Source organism: Trematomus bernacchii, unplaced genomic scaffold, assembly GCF_902827165.1.
Source record: "Trematomus bernacchii unplaced genomic scaffold, fTreBer1.1, whole genome shotgun sequence".
NCBI lineage: Eukaryota > Metazoa > Chordata > Actinopteri > Perciformes > Nototheniidae > Trematomus > Trematomus bernacchii.
In genome coordinates this window covers 5,984,537-5,996,699 of record NW_022987839.1, presented here as the reverse complement: position 1 = coordinate 5,996,699, position 12,163 = coordinate 5,984,537, and the positions used below count along the sequence as shown (strand labels likewise).

The window sequence follows — 12,163 nt, the reverse complement described above, 5'->3', positions numbered from 1 at the left end:
CATTTATAAGATAAACCAAAAAAGTACACCTCCATGCTAAGAAATAAGTAGCATCATTGTAAAATAAGTTATTGAACATATACAAATGTTGAAGTACCGCTCTTCAACAATAGTTTAACAGTCTGAATTAGTGGAGTAGCCATTATTATAACAGTTTGTTATAGTTTGTATTTGTTTGATGGTCTTCCGTTGTGATTAAATACAACAGAAAAGCTTGCAACTGGAGCTTTATTCTTATATTTTTTTGTAAATGATTTCCAAAGATTAACTCTTACACTAAAAAAATAAATAAAAACATGTTATTTTTACGTTATTGTCCCTCCTACTGAGTACAGCCTGGTGTCCAGACGGGGTCAGATCTCCAGTTCTTTCACACGGTGCCGCAGGCTCATCAGAGAAATGACTTAGATTTGACCTTGATAAAGACAATAGAGACACAAAGGGGTAATACATGTGTGATCCCCTGAGGAGCTCCATTCAGCGTCTGAACACAGCTCCAGTGTCCCGTCTACTCGCTCTTTCATTTCCTCACAGACACCTGGAAGGCTGATGCGTCGGACAAAAACAACCTCCATTCCTCTCCTCTCTTTCATTCGGCCCTCGCTGAATACTCTACATGAAAGCGGTTTGAATATCCCTAATATCTCTCTTTTCTTTGTTCCCTCTCACAAACTGTCTCCTTTAACTTTCTCTGCCTGTGTAGCTTGCTCTCAGTTAAAAGCCATTTCTCCTGACAGCAGTTTGAAAGTGCTGCATGTCTCTGTTGTCTCTTTGAGGTCCGGTATATGATGATTAGAGTCCTAGTAGGAAGAGTTTCACATTGACATGCAGCCCGACATCTAAAGTACAAAAAAAAAGCCATCATTCAGACGTGCAGTGTAGAAAAAAAAGACTTTTGTGACTCCACAGGCATACTTTGAATTTACAAATGGGCACCACACCGATTAAGTTCGATCAACTGTCTCCCTAAACTAAATGCATAACAACAAGCTAACAAATCTTTCTACATTTGAATTCTCTGCACACATACTGAGGCTTTTTGTTATCTGGAGACAAATCCAGATTACCAATGACCTTAAAATAATAAAACAACATTATTTTCCCTGATGTTAAACTTATTTGTTGACATCAAGACTGAGCACCAAGATAAGGTAACAATGCAAAAAGGTTTCGTAAAGTTTCATTATGACTTTTAAACCCCTTTTTTTTAAGTCTTGTCTATCAACTCTGTCGTTAATGATGATGAAATTGTAAAAGCCGAAAACAATGTCTGATACTTAGGAACATGGTGACATTACCACAACAAAGCCAAAATGATATTTGAACCACTTTTGTTGGACAAGAAACCGAAAGATACGCAAAGTAAGACATGTCAAATGTATTACAGAAAATTGGTCTTAAAGGTGTTATGGAAAATAACATATTTTGGTTATTTGTCGTTTGATCTAATGACAAAGGTTTATGTGTACCCTACTGTTCAGTTCAGGGGAATTATCAGAAAATAGCAGTAATACCGGAACGGTTCTATCAACACGTCTCTCATCCTTCAGCGCCAAAACAGCCTCAGCAATTAACACGCTTTCCTTCAATCACCTCAAAGGAGATTCAGCTTCTTTTGTCACATATCAGCCTTTGGATGGAGCTGAAACGAAAGGATTGTATTCAGTTTACCAGGATGTCTCTGTGTGTTTTGGATTAGCATATTTTAGCAAGGTCAAAGCTAAAGGAAGTTTAAGAAGCTGAATTTCTACTTTGTTTTATAAAATGACAGTAAACAGGATGTGATGACAACACGCCTGGACCTCTGCTATCAGGGACGAGGCTTCCCATGAGATTAGGAACACATCGTTAAGCTCTTATTAGCTGCATGGCTAAAAGCTACACATCAATAGCAGGTCTGGCTTTGTGCCATACCGTCTCTGTTAACCTGCGACACACTGATGGGTTTAGGATTAGCAGCAGGAATTCTCCTCTAATAGGAAGGAAATGAGCAGCCTGAAGAAGTGAGGAGGCAAAGCGTCCAGATAATTGTTGTGTGTTAGCGAGGGCTCAGAGAGGACGTTGATGGGAGTCGAGGCGTTGATAATTCCTTCAGGTACGAGGCTTCGGGTCGCTGTGATCTCAGTATTTTTATCTTCCTCATTCATATTCCAGACGAGATGCTCACACTGTGTCAATGGGTGATAATTACACAGAGCTGAGAGACTCACTCACACAGCCAGTGTCATGTGACCCAGTCCAGCTCTGCTGATTGGAGGAATGGACACTAACGGCCCACAATCCTCTGCTCTGTTTCATCACAGTCTACTGTTGGCTGATGTCAGATGAAGCTGTGAGCTATAATGTGGGAATCACTTGTTATTTTGTGTTGATGAAGATGAATTGCAGAGCCCCTCACCTGAATAGTCATCATCCAATCACAGCTTAGCAACCGTAACTAGGCACGGCAGCCCCCTCAAGCTTTTGAAATTCTCAACTAGATAATGGAAAAATGTGACAAAGTTTATAGAGTGGATTTTTGTGTTTGTCTGCCCTCAATGTGATGTAATGATGCTAACATTAGCATGCCGAGCTAAAGTAGCGCTTCCAAAGGATACCAGGTCATTAGCTAGCTTCAGTTTTTGAGGGGTTAAAACATCTTGTTCTGAAACTGTATTCTGCTCTTAACTGGATTCATGTGAGTCTATAGATCACATTGTTCCTCTTAAACATGAACATCATTTGAATTAATAAGGAATAAAACTCACCATTACTAAAGTCCTAACAGTCAGGGGGTTTTGTCGCTAGCCTTCCTTGATGAGTATCTGATGTTCACAAAATTGAGGTAGATATGATGTGATTTTAATGGTTGTTAGTTGGACTTTTCTTGGAGCAGGGTTGTTCCTATGAATGATGCCATCATCCTTTGTGAATAACTGCTATCATCAACCACAAGGTCCAGCATAAAATGAATTGATATACATTTTGAATTTAAACACAATATCACATTTGATCAGTTAAAACCCCTCGGCCCTGCCTGCTAATGTCTTCCTTTGTCTGAAATAATCATTGTTGGAAAATGACTGAATCAGGTTGCACTTTTATTAAGTCAAAGTCAAAGTCAACTTTATTGTCAACCTCAAAATATGTTTGTACACACATAAAGATCGAAATACTGTTTCCCACAGTCCCGAGGTATAAAAAAAACTCACACATTAAAATGCAAGAACACTCAATAATTTACAAAAAACACACAAAATAACCGTTTACTTCAAGTAACACTTACTTAAAACATGCCAGAATACAAAAGCTCCCCAGGCAGAGCGACAGTGTTCGTCAGAGTTTTACAGCCACATGCTCAGCAACTTGGCACAATGTATTTCTCCAAGAGACGGAGGTTCATTTAAAGATCACCAAATGAGTTTTTAATGACAGAAAACCACATTTATTTAATCACGATTAAGACGTTGAACTCCTGCATGTCAACAGTGTCAGCTTTCATTTCAGTATTTATACATTACATAAAGAAACTCAGGATGTAGTGTGAGATTTCTTCTCTTTAGTCGGCTCAGGGTTTTAATTAATTTGACCGTGACAGAAATAGAATATTAAGCATTTCATTAGTGTTGGCAGAACATACATGAGTGTGAATAAATGACCTGCTTAATCACAGCTGCTATTTAACACCTTTGAGGAACATTTAACTGTGTTTGCAGGTGGCGACTTTAGAGACAAAGAAAGAGGGATTACGTGAATGGAGGATATAAGAGAAAGTTCAACACCTTCTTAAATCTGGCCTCTCCTCTGGTTATCATATTACAAGTATTTGCCTTTTTGCCCTAAAACCGGAAATAGTCCATTAACCTTTGAACCTGCAGCCACTGAAGCTCCACTCTGATTCAGGAGAGTCATTAGCCTCTCCATTAATTCTCCGCACTCAGCAATTCAAAAAGCCCGTGGACTCAACAGGCATGTCTTCAATTACTGAGAAGCAGTTCATTACAGCAGAGCGAATCACTTCCTCCTAACGCTCGGCTCACAGAGGAAGTCACAATTCAAACACAGCTGTGCAGGTCAAACATGACGAGCCTGAACCGACAGATGATTGGTGACATTTTGATGGCGCAGAGACGGACCTGAGCTCTGAGAAAGGTTTCAGCTCACAGATAAAAATGACAAATTGTCGTATGATTGCTTGACCTTTCGTTGCAAAGTGCTGGTGGGAAATGAGGTGCTTAACCTACTCGGTGTCGGACTGAGCATTAGTGTTGGTGTGGATTGAGTCAAGGCTTAGCAGGAATTTAGAAGGGGTTGATTTTTAAGGAGCAACACGTTTAATTCCACAAGGAGATTGCTGAACAGGGTTTCATTAAATAAATTCATATAACAATCCAAAGGTGTACCATAACCTCCCATTCTCTCACTTGTGTTCATGGCTGTGATGAGTTTTGTTTAGCATTTAGAGTACCACACCCACGTTTTATATTAAAGGTCATGCAGGTCTGTAGTCCAATATGAGGATTTTGAAACAAGGGATTTCACATTTAGTATACTATACTGACTGTCCACCATGTTATGTGAGTGTCCAATTTATTAGTGTGAAAGTTACGCTTTATAAAGCACAGAAAAGTGGTTGTTATATAGTAGAGTCTGACGGTGAAGACAGCCTGTTAATACATTTGTTGAGGTGCTTTTTCTCTTGACTTGTATATATTGCAGCTGGCCTTACAAAGTAAGCACTGTTACATAAATGCGTAACATACAGTACTCCTATCTCATAACACTGTGCCTTGAACGTTGCTGCTGTTGGTCATACATCCATCACATCGGGCTGGCTGTGCTCCATCGCTACCTCAGTGAACCATATGTTTCGAAGATGATTGTGAAATGCAGTTGGACATCCTGGTATTTTTCAGCCGACTGCATTTTAATAATCACAATCAGAATACCTTTATTCGTTCCACATAGGGGACATTTACATTGTTACAGCAAAAGTGAAGATAATACAAATGCAACACTATTAGAAAGGGCATGCACATAATATTTAAAATAAAAAATTAGAATACTAGTATAATCGTTTTTATGGCTGTTGGAAGACACCCTGTGTTAAATTGACATGTTCCTCTCTCTATGTTTAGCTGTTTCGAACCATACCAGGACAAACTACAGCTTTATCCACTTAAATACTTCCCAGAATAATTTAGATTTATCCAAATCTAGCCCGAAAAGAGGTTGAACCCGCCAGAAACACTCTAACTAAAAACACCTGTTTTGAATTATCAATAGACACAAAAATATCTCTACAGATAAACAGGTCAGTTACACTGAGATGACTCCAACTATAGTCTCCCCCCCCCCCCCCCCCCCCTCAGGAGTCTAGATTTAGATTACTTTATTGTCCATTATATTAAACTGATGAGTGCATTGTTATTCCAGTGGACTACACGCCAGTGGAATAACAACTAACTCTTTTAATCATGACTGCCAAATACTCATTTTGAGACTGGATGTGTGTGAACTGTATGTAGCGCTGTGTATGATTGATACGGTGAGTGTTGTTTGGTTTGCCAGTGCCAAAGACACATTTCCATTTTATGTAAATTCAGAGGACAAAACAGTCATGTGAATCAGAGTTGATGGCGTCCAAACCAGAGCCAAAAAGACAACATTCATCAGGTGAAACAAAACACAACTCACATGAGATGATAATGTTGTTCCGTGTCCGGCAGATCTGTATTTATACACAACTGCCGGCCATAACTTTAAAATGCAATCATATTCCCAAGGTGCAATTGTTCTTTCTGCCATGGATCATGACGAGAATAGCTTGATCAATGAAATGTCACTTCCGAATATACATTTGTCGTGTGTATGGAGAATGTATTCTCCTGTAGTGAGCTGCTGCTGGAAACAAATGATGCTCAGAGTTTTTGTTCTAGAAGCAGAGTGCTGCATGGACATGTCCTCACCTGTTGAGGGATTGAGGTCAAAGCTTTCACAAGGCTTGTTTTGTTGGTGTTTGCAACAACTCCCAGTAGCATCTCACTTCTCTCTGTCTCTCTTTCTCTCTGTCTCTCTGTCTCTCTGTCTCTCTATCTCTCTGTCTCTGTCTCTCTGTCTCTCTATCTCTCTGTCTCTCTATCTCTCTGTCTCTCTGTCTCTCTGTCTCTCTGCCTCTCTATCTCTCTGCCTCTCTATCTCTCTGTCTCTCTGCCTCTCTATCTCTCTGTCTCTCTATCTCTCTGCCTCTCTATCTCTCTGTCTCTCTGCCTCTCTATCTCTCTGTCTCTCTGTCTCTCTATCTCTCTATCTCTCTGCCTCTCTGTCTCTCTGCCTCTCTGCCTCTCTATCTCTCTGCCTCTCTATCTCTCTGTCTCTCTGTCTCTCTGTCTCTCTGTCTCTCTGTCTCTCTATCTCTCTATCTCTCTGTCTCTCTGTCTCTCTATCTCTCTGCCTCTCTATCTCTCTGTCTCTCTGCCTCTCTATCTCTCTGTCTCTCTGTCTCTCTGTCTCTCTATCTCTCTATCTCTCTGCCTCTCTGTCTCTCTGCCTCTCTGCCTCTCTGCCTCTCTATCTCTCTGTCTCTCTGTCTCTCTGTCTCTCTGTCTCTCTGCCTCTCTATCTCTCTGTCTCTCTGTCTCTCTGTCTCTCTGTCTCTCTGTCTCTCTGTCTCTCTGCCTCTCTATCTCTCTGTCTCTCTGTCTCTCTGTCTCTCTGTCTCTCTGTCTCTCTGTCTCTCTATCTCTCTGTCTCTCTGTCTCTCTGCCTCTCTATCTCTCTGTCTCTCTGTCTCTCTGTCTCTCTATCTCTGTCTCTCTGTCTCTCTTTTTCCCGCTGGTCAGTAATCGATGTTTGCATGTGAGGAGGAATAGTTGGTAACACTTTATTTTGATAGTCCATAGTTAACACTCTATAAGTCATCAGTTGACATTCAACAACACTGTTTCAACAGACAAGTTACATGCATTCAACTAACTGCCAGTAGAATATAAGGTACATCTCAAGTGTTGATCTATAGATTTTACAAAAAGTCTCTGTTGACTGTCAACATGTTTTTTGCAACAGGTTATTAAGCGATATTCAACCTTACTATCTGTAGATTGTGTCAACATCTTCAAAATTGACAATCAACTACTCAAAATCAATCTGTCAGTTGAAAGTCAACAGGGTCATGTCGACTATCTGTTGAGAGTCAAGATGTCAACTAAAGATGACATTAACCATAGTTGATGATCAACAGATAAGCAACTTTAGAGTTGAGTTGATTATTACATTAAGCATTAATAATAGTAATACATTTAATTTCAAAGCGCTTTTTCAGGTGCTCAAAGACGCTTTACAGTGGTGATAAAACAAGATAAAATAGAATAAAACATTAAAACAGCAACACAACATAATTCACAAATTAAAAGCCAATCTGAAGAGGTGTGTTTTGAAAGTGGGGGGGGTCGGTGCAGTCTCTGATGTGTTGTGGAAGGGAGTTCCAGAGGGAGGGGGCAGCGATGGAGAAGGCTCTGTCCCCCCAGGTTCGGAGCTTGGTTCGTGTGGGGATAGAGAGGAGGTTCACTTTTGATGAACGAAGGCTGCGGGAAGGGGTGTAGTGGTGGATCAGGTCGGTGAGGTAGGGGTTGATTAGTTGATGATCAACAGATAAGCAACTAAAGTTTAGTTGACTATTACATTAACAATTAGTTGATGATCAACAGATAAGCAACTAAAGTTTAGTTGACTATTACATTAACAATTAGTTGATGATCAACAGATAAGCAACTTTAGAGTTTAGTTGACTATCTGTTGATTGTCAACTAATCTAGAGTTGACTATCAGTATACTTTTAGTAGGTTCTCCACTGAGCGTTTGTAGGCATGTGTTAGGACTATCCAATCAAAGTGAAAAACAGTTGAGAACAGTAGAAAGTCTATAACCTATCAACAGAACACATACATTCATCCACTAATTGAATGCACAACTGATCAGAAACACTGGATAACTGAAGTCAATACCAGGCTATAAAGCACAGTAAAACAAACACTATAGGCAGGATATCAGAGAAAGAAAGCTTTTTTTATTTTAAGAATATGTTAATACATTTTATTAAAATGTTATTATTTCCAGTTTGTTTAAAAGCACAACACATTAACATACATGGTTATTACTTGATGGTTATTCCAACTGCATCTGGCTCGTGGGCAACGTATAACTTCATGCTGTGCATCACGAGCCTGTTGCACTTAGACCTCTGCTGTTCCCTGTATACAAATGAAACACTAAATTGAGTACAAATCAGGACACACCATGTGTTTTCCTCAACAACAAAAATCACTTCCGTCTTGAAATCATAACGAGACAGTTTACATTAGCTGTTAACAGACGGTAACAGAGGTGCTATTCACATGCATTACAAGGGGTTTAAGCCATCAACAAAAAGGCTGGTTTGCAAGAAAATGAACCAAATAGTCATGATATTGATATAGTTCATAAAATGTCCAACTACATATTTTTAACCCCACCTCATGCTCAGAGATTTATATAAAGTGGCACATGGGTCCTAGAATAAAAAGAACAGACGATTATTTCAACTTTTATCTTGATAAGTGAGAGCGCAGGCCAGTCTACATGAATGCAGGGCAAGGCACGTTTCTGTCCAAAGGAGTCGATAATGTTTTAAAATATCACTTTGAGTGGTGACACTAGTGCTGCATAGTTTACAACTCCATCCCATCTGTGATTCAAAAAATAGAAATGGGTACGTTTACCTGATGCTCATTATATTAGTATGTAAACATAACACGTCTTGAATTAACCTGTGAAACAACAACTTTAGTCTGACACACTCAAGGGCTTACCTAATGTGAACCTGAAGTCGATAGCAGGAGGCTAAATGTCTTCAAGAGGAGGTGGGACTGTTTTCTGGGGAGGCAAATAAAAGAACAAAATAGTTACATGATGAAAATGTAACAATCATTTCAGTAGAATTAATTCAAACATATTTAATTCAATTAATTGAATCAAACATAATTAAAATATAAGTATCATTTAAAACGGTATTATATTTATATACATTTATAAGGATGGCATTTATTAAGGATAGTATTGGTAGATACCAGTACAATTCGATGATTCTCTGCACAGCGGATCCTAATTACTTCAATATACACTCCTTTATCTCGTTTGCATACTGTCTAATATCTATTTTACGTTGTAGTAAAACATATCCTTAATAAAACTGTATTTATTGATATTTCTCGCTAAAGACTGCATTTTACTGGACTACATTGAACACATCTTGCTGACGTTATAAATCCATCTTCGCCCAATTCACAATTTTACTGAATTGCGCCTGAATGCACCTTAGCTGAAGAGAGCTAACGTTCTCTCCTGCAGATTCAAACATGGATTTGCATCTATAGCGTTGCATAAGCATGAAAAATATAGTTTTAGTTGCACTTCATATTGTATAATAACAACTCGATGCTGTAACTGCAGACTGAGTTTAAATTGGGTACACATCTAAGATTGTAGTAATACAGATAATGAATTGCTCACAGTAAAACAAACGGTGAAATACATACAAAAGAATAAATATCAAATCGGCGCATTAGTGACTTACTCTTACATAACCGCTGGGTTATAAAGTAGTAGGGAATAGCTTTAGCGAGGTATTTTACCGCACAACATGCAGCAGAGCCTCTGAGCCCCGCGGCTGTATCACGGTGCCCGGCAAACGCTTAGAGCGGCACAGGGGAACAGTTTGCGGAGTTGATTCTTAATACGTGCTCTTAACTTAACCACATAATTGTGTCGGTAGGCACTTGATGCAAACTTTGCCCAACACCATTTGCGCGAAAAAATAGACTACATGAGCACAACAGCCAGGGCTGAGTACTACGTTTCAAAATGATGCCGAAGTAACAACACTGATACCGGTTAGTAAAAACCATGAATTAATGCTTTGTCAAGTTTGCAGACAGACGGCAGGGGAAAAACCTTTTAAAATGCTTGTTTTCTAAATGGAGATTGGCTAAGCTAACGCAGTTATGCCCCGACCGTCCACACTCACAACAACGGCCTATACAGACATAAATAAAGCAGCGACTGTATTCACCATAACACAGGCAGTCTGTGGTTTGTACTTGTTTAACTTTTGTCTAGTTTCTGAACATATATGAGGAGCTGTGAGCTCTGAGTGCTAACAGCTAACGGCTGTGTTGTTTTTCTAGGGTCCTCTGAAGATCACGTCACGGCTCCGCCTACACTGCGTTACTATAGATACTGCCCCAGTTCCTAAACTGTAATGGAAATGCGCCATAAAGTGAGCCAGTCCTAACGAGGCCCAGCCATACCGAGCGGGGCCGAGCGAGGCTGTGTAGTGAAACTTTAACAGCAGTAATGGCGCTGGCATGTCGATGTTCCGTTCAAAACAGTGAATACAAGAAAAGTAAATAACACTTGCTAGTTAAAAAGCAATAATTAATAACTCAGGTGGTATGCTTACTTGTTTTAGATGATTTGAAGAGAATCCAACGAAAACACGTGTCCAACTGCCGAAGAATCGCTGTAAAGAGGAACAGGAAGTCTCACACCGCGGTATTCTCGTTTGAGGGCGTGGCATGACCGTGGCGTTGACAAAAGCATTTTCATGAAGTTTTCCAAAACGTATTTATAAGAAAGTTCAGGAAAATGTGATATTAATTTACAAATTAATGAGTTCTTAAAACATGTTCTCATTGTTGCTTAAGTGTTACTTATTTAAACGCATATTGGAAAAAAAGTAATTTAGGGCAAGTCAATTACATAAATAATGTTTTTCTTAATTAACAAGATTATTATCTCAAAATTCCAGGAAAAGTTCTTGTGAAAAACCTTTTTTCCTCAAGTGAATGCATTAGGCTTCTGTATTTATCTTATATATTAGTCAAATAAAACAGGAACAGGTGTTCCTAACTCAAAAATTACATACATTATGAATAAATAACTAAATATTCACACAAAGCCAGAGTCAAGACTAAATTGAATTGCATTGCAGTGTCACAAGAATTGTTTTCAATCAATTTCAGTCAAGATTTTGTGGTTCCTAATGTGGTCATAGTGACAAAAATAAAAGCACAAATTCATGAACTGTCGAGGAGAAAAAAGATAACCTTCGGGTTAGACCTTGAGAAGATTATCCATTTCCAGCAAATCATTTTGTAAGCATGTTTACTGTGTTAAAAGGAATTTAAAACAGATTTAAATGAAAAGGTAATTACACCTGACTAACAATAGATTGATTAAACATAAAGTCAAGAGATTAGTTTGTAATAATGTTCACACTGTCTTTTGGTAGTATGGAAGAGGACGCTTTGGTAACACCTGGAAAAGAAAGAGATCTTGGGTCTTTGGTATACTCGAGATCAAAGCTGCAAGCAGACGTCCCATTCTTCGCCTAGTAAAGAGAAGAAACAAGGAGACCCTTGTTCCCATCATCAAGAAGCATATCAAGCCTCAAAGTCTTGTTGTGAGTGATGAGTGGAGAGCATATGCCAGTCTTTCCCAAGAGGGCTACAGGCATGTCAGGGCCAACCACAGCCAGAATTATGTTGATCCACAAACAGGACTACATACTCAAAATATTGAGAGAGCATGGCAGACATACAAGAGGGAAGTTTGGCGTATGAGGAGGAATCGTTCTGAGAAAACCTTAAAAAAACAGCTCTCCTTATGAGTGGACCTACTGGTTAGCAAGAACATATACACATGGTGTACTTGTAAGACTTATCAAGGACATACGGGATGGTAACCACAGATCAGTTTAGGACCTTTCTGTAGCCTAATTGCTGTTGTTTACTGATGGAGCACACCCTGGTAATTGGCTGGGGGTTAGACACACACATTGGAGCCAAAGGCTCTTTGCTGACGCCCATAAACGTCCTGAACACAGCAAAATAAAAGGAGAAGAGAAAATACAGGCAGAGGGCAGGGTCTCTGTAGATACAGACACCATCACACACTTCTATCTATACATTGTTTTTTAGGAAATTCCTACATATGTGCAGGTGTACCATGCTTGAAGTTTATTGGAAGGCCTGCAGAAAGAAGAGGGTCTTAAGGCCGGTTTTTAAGACCTCGGTGGAAGGGGCAGATCTCAACTGATCTGGGAGGGAGTTCCAGAGGCGCGGGGCGAATGAGCAGAAGGCTCGATCTC

At 39.4% G+C, this 12,163-nt stretch overlaps 1 long non-coding RNA gene across 1 annotated transcript; it reads right to left on the bottom strand.

The window, feature by feature from the left end:
* Positions 1 to 8,090: 8,090 nt before the first annotated feature.
* Positions 8,091 to 10,594, bottom strand: LOC117500340. The gene is made up of 3 exons (XR_004557779.1): positions 10,475 to 10,594; positions 8,826 to 8,889; positions 8,091 to 8,228 (listed from the first exon to the last, which is right to left on the bottom strand). It is a non-coding gene; the product is annotated as an uncharacterized LOC117500340 (long non-coding RNA).
* Between the last annotated feature and the right edge of the window lie 1,569 nt (positions 10,595 to 12,163).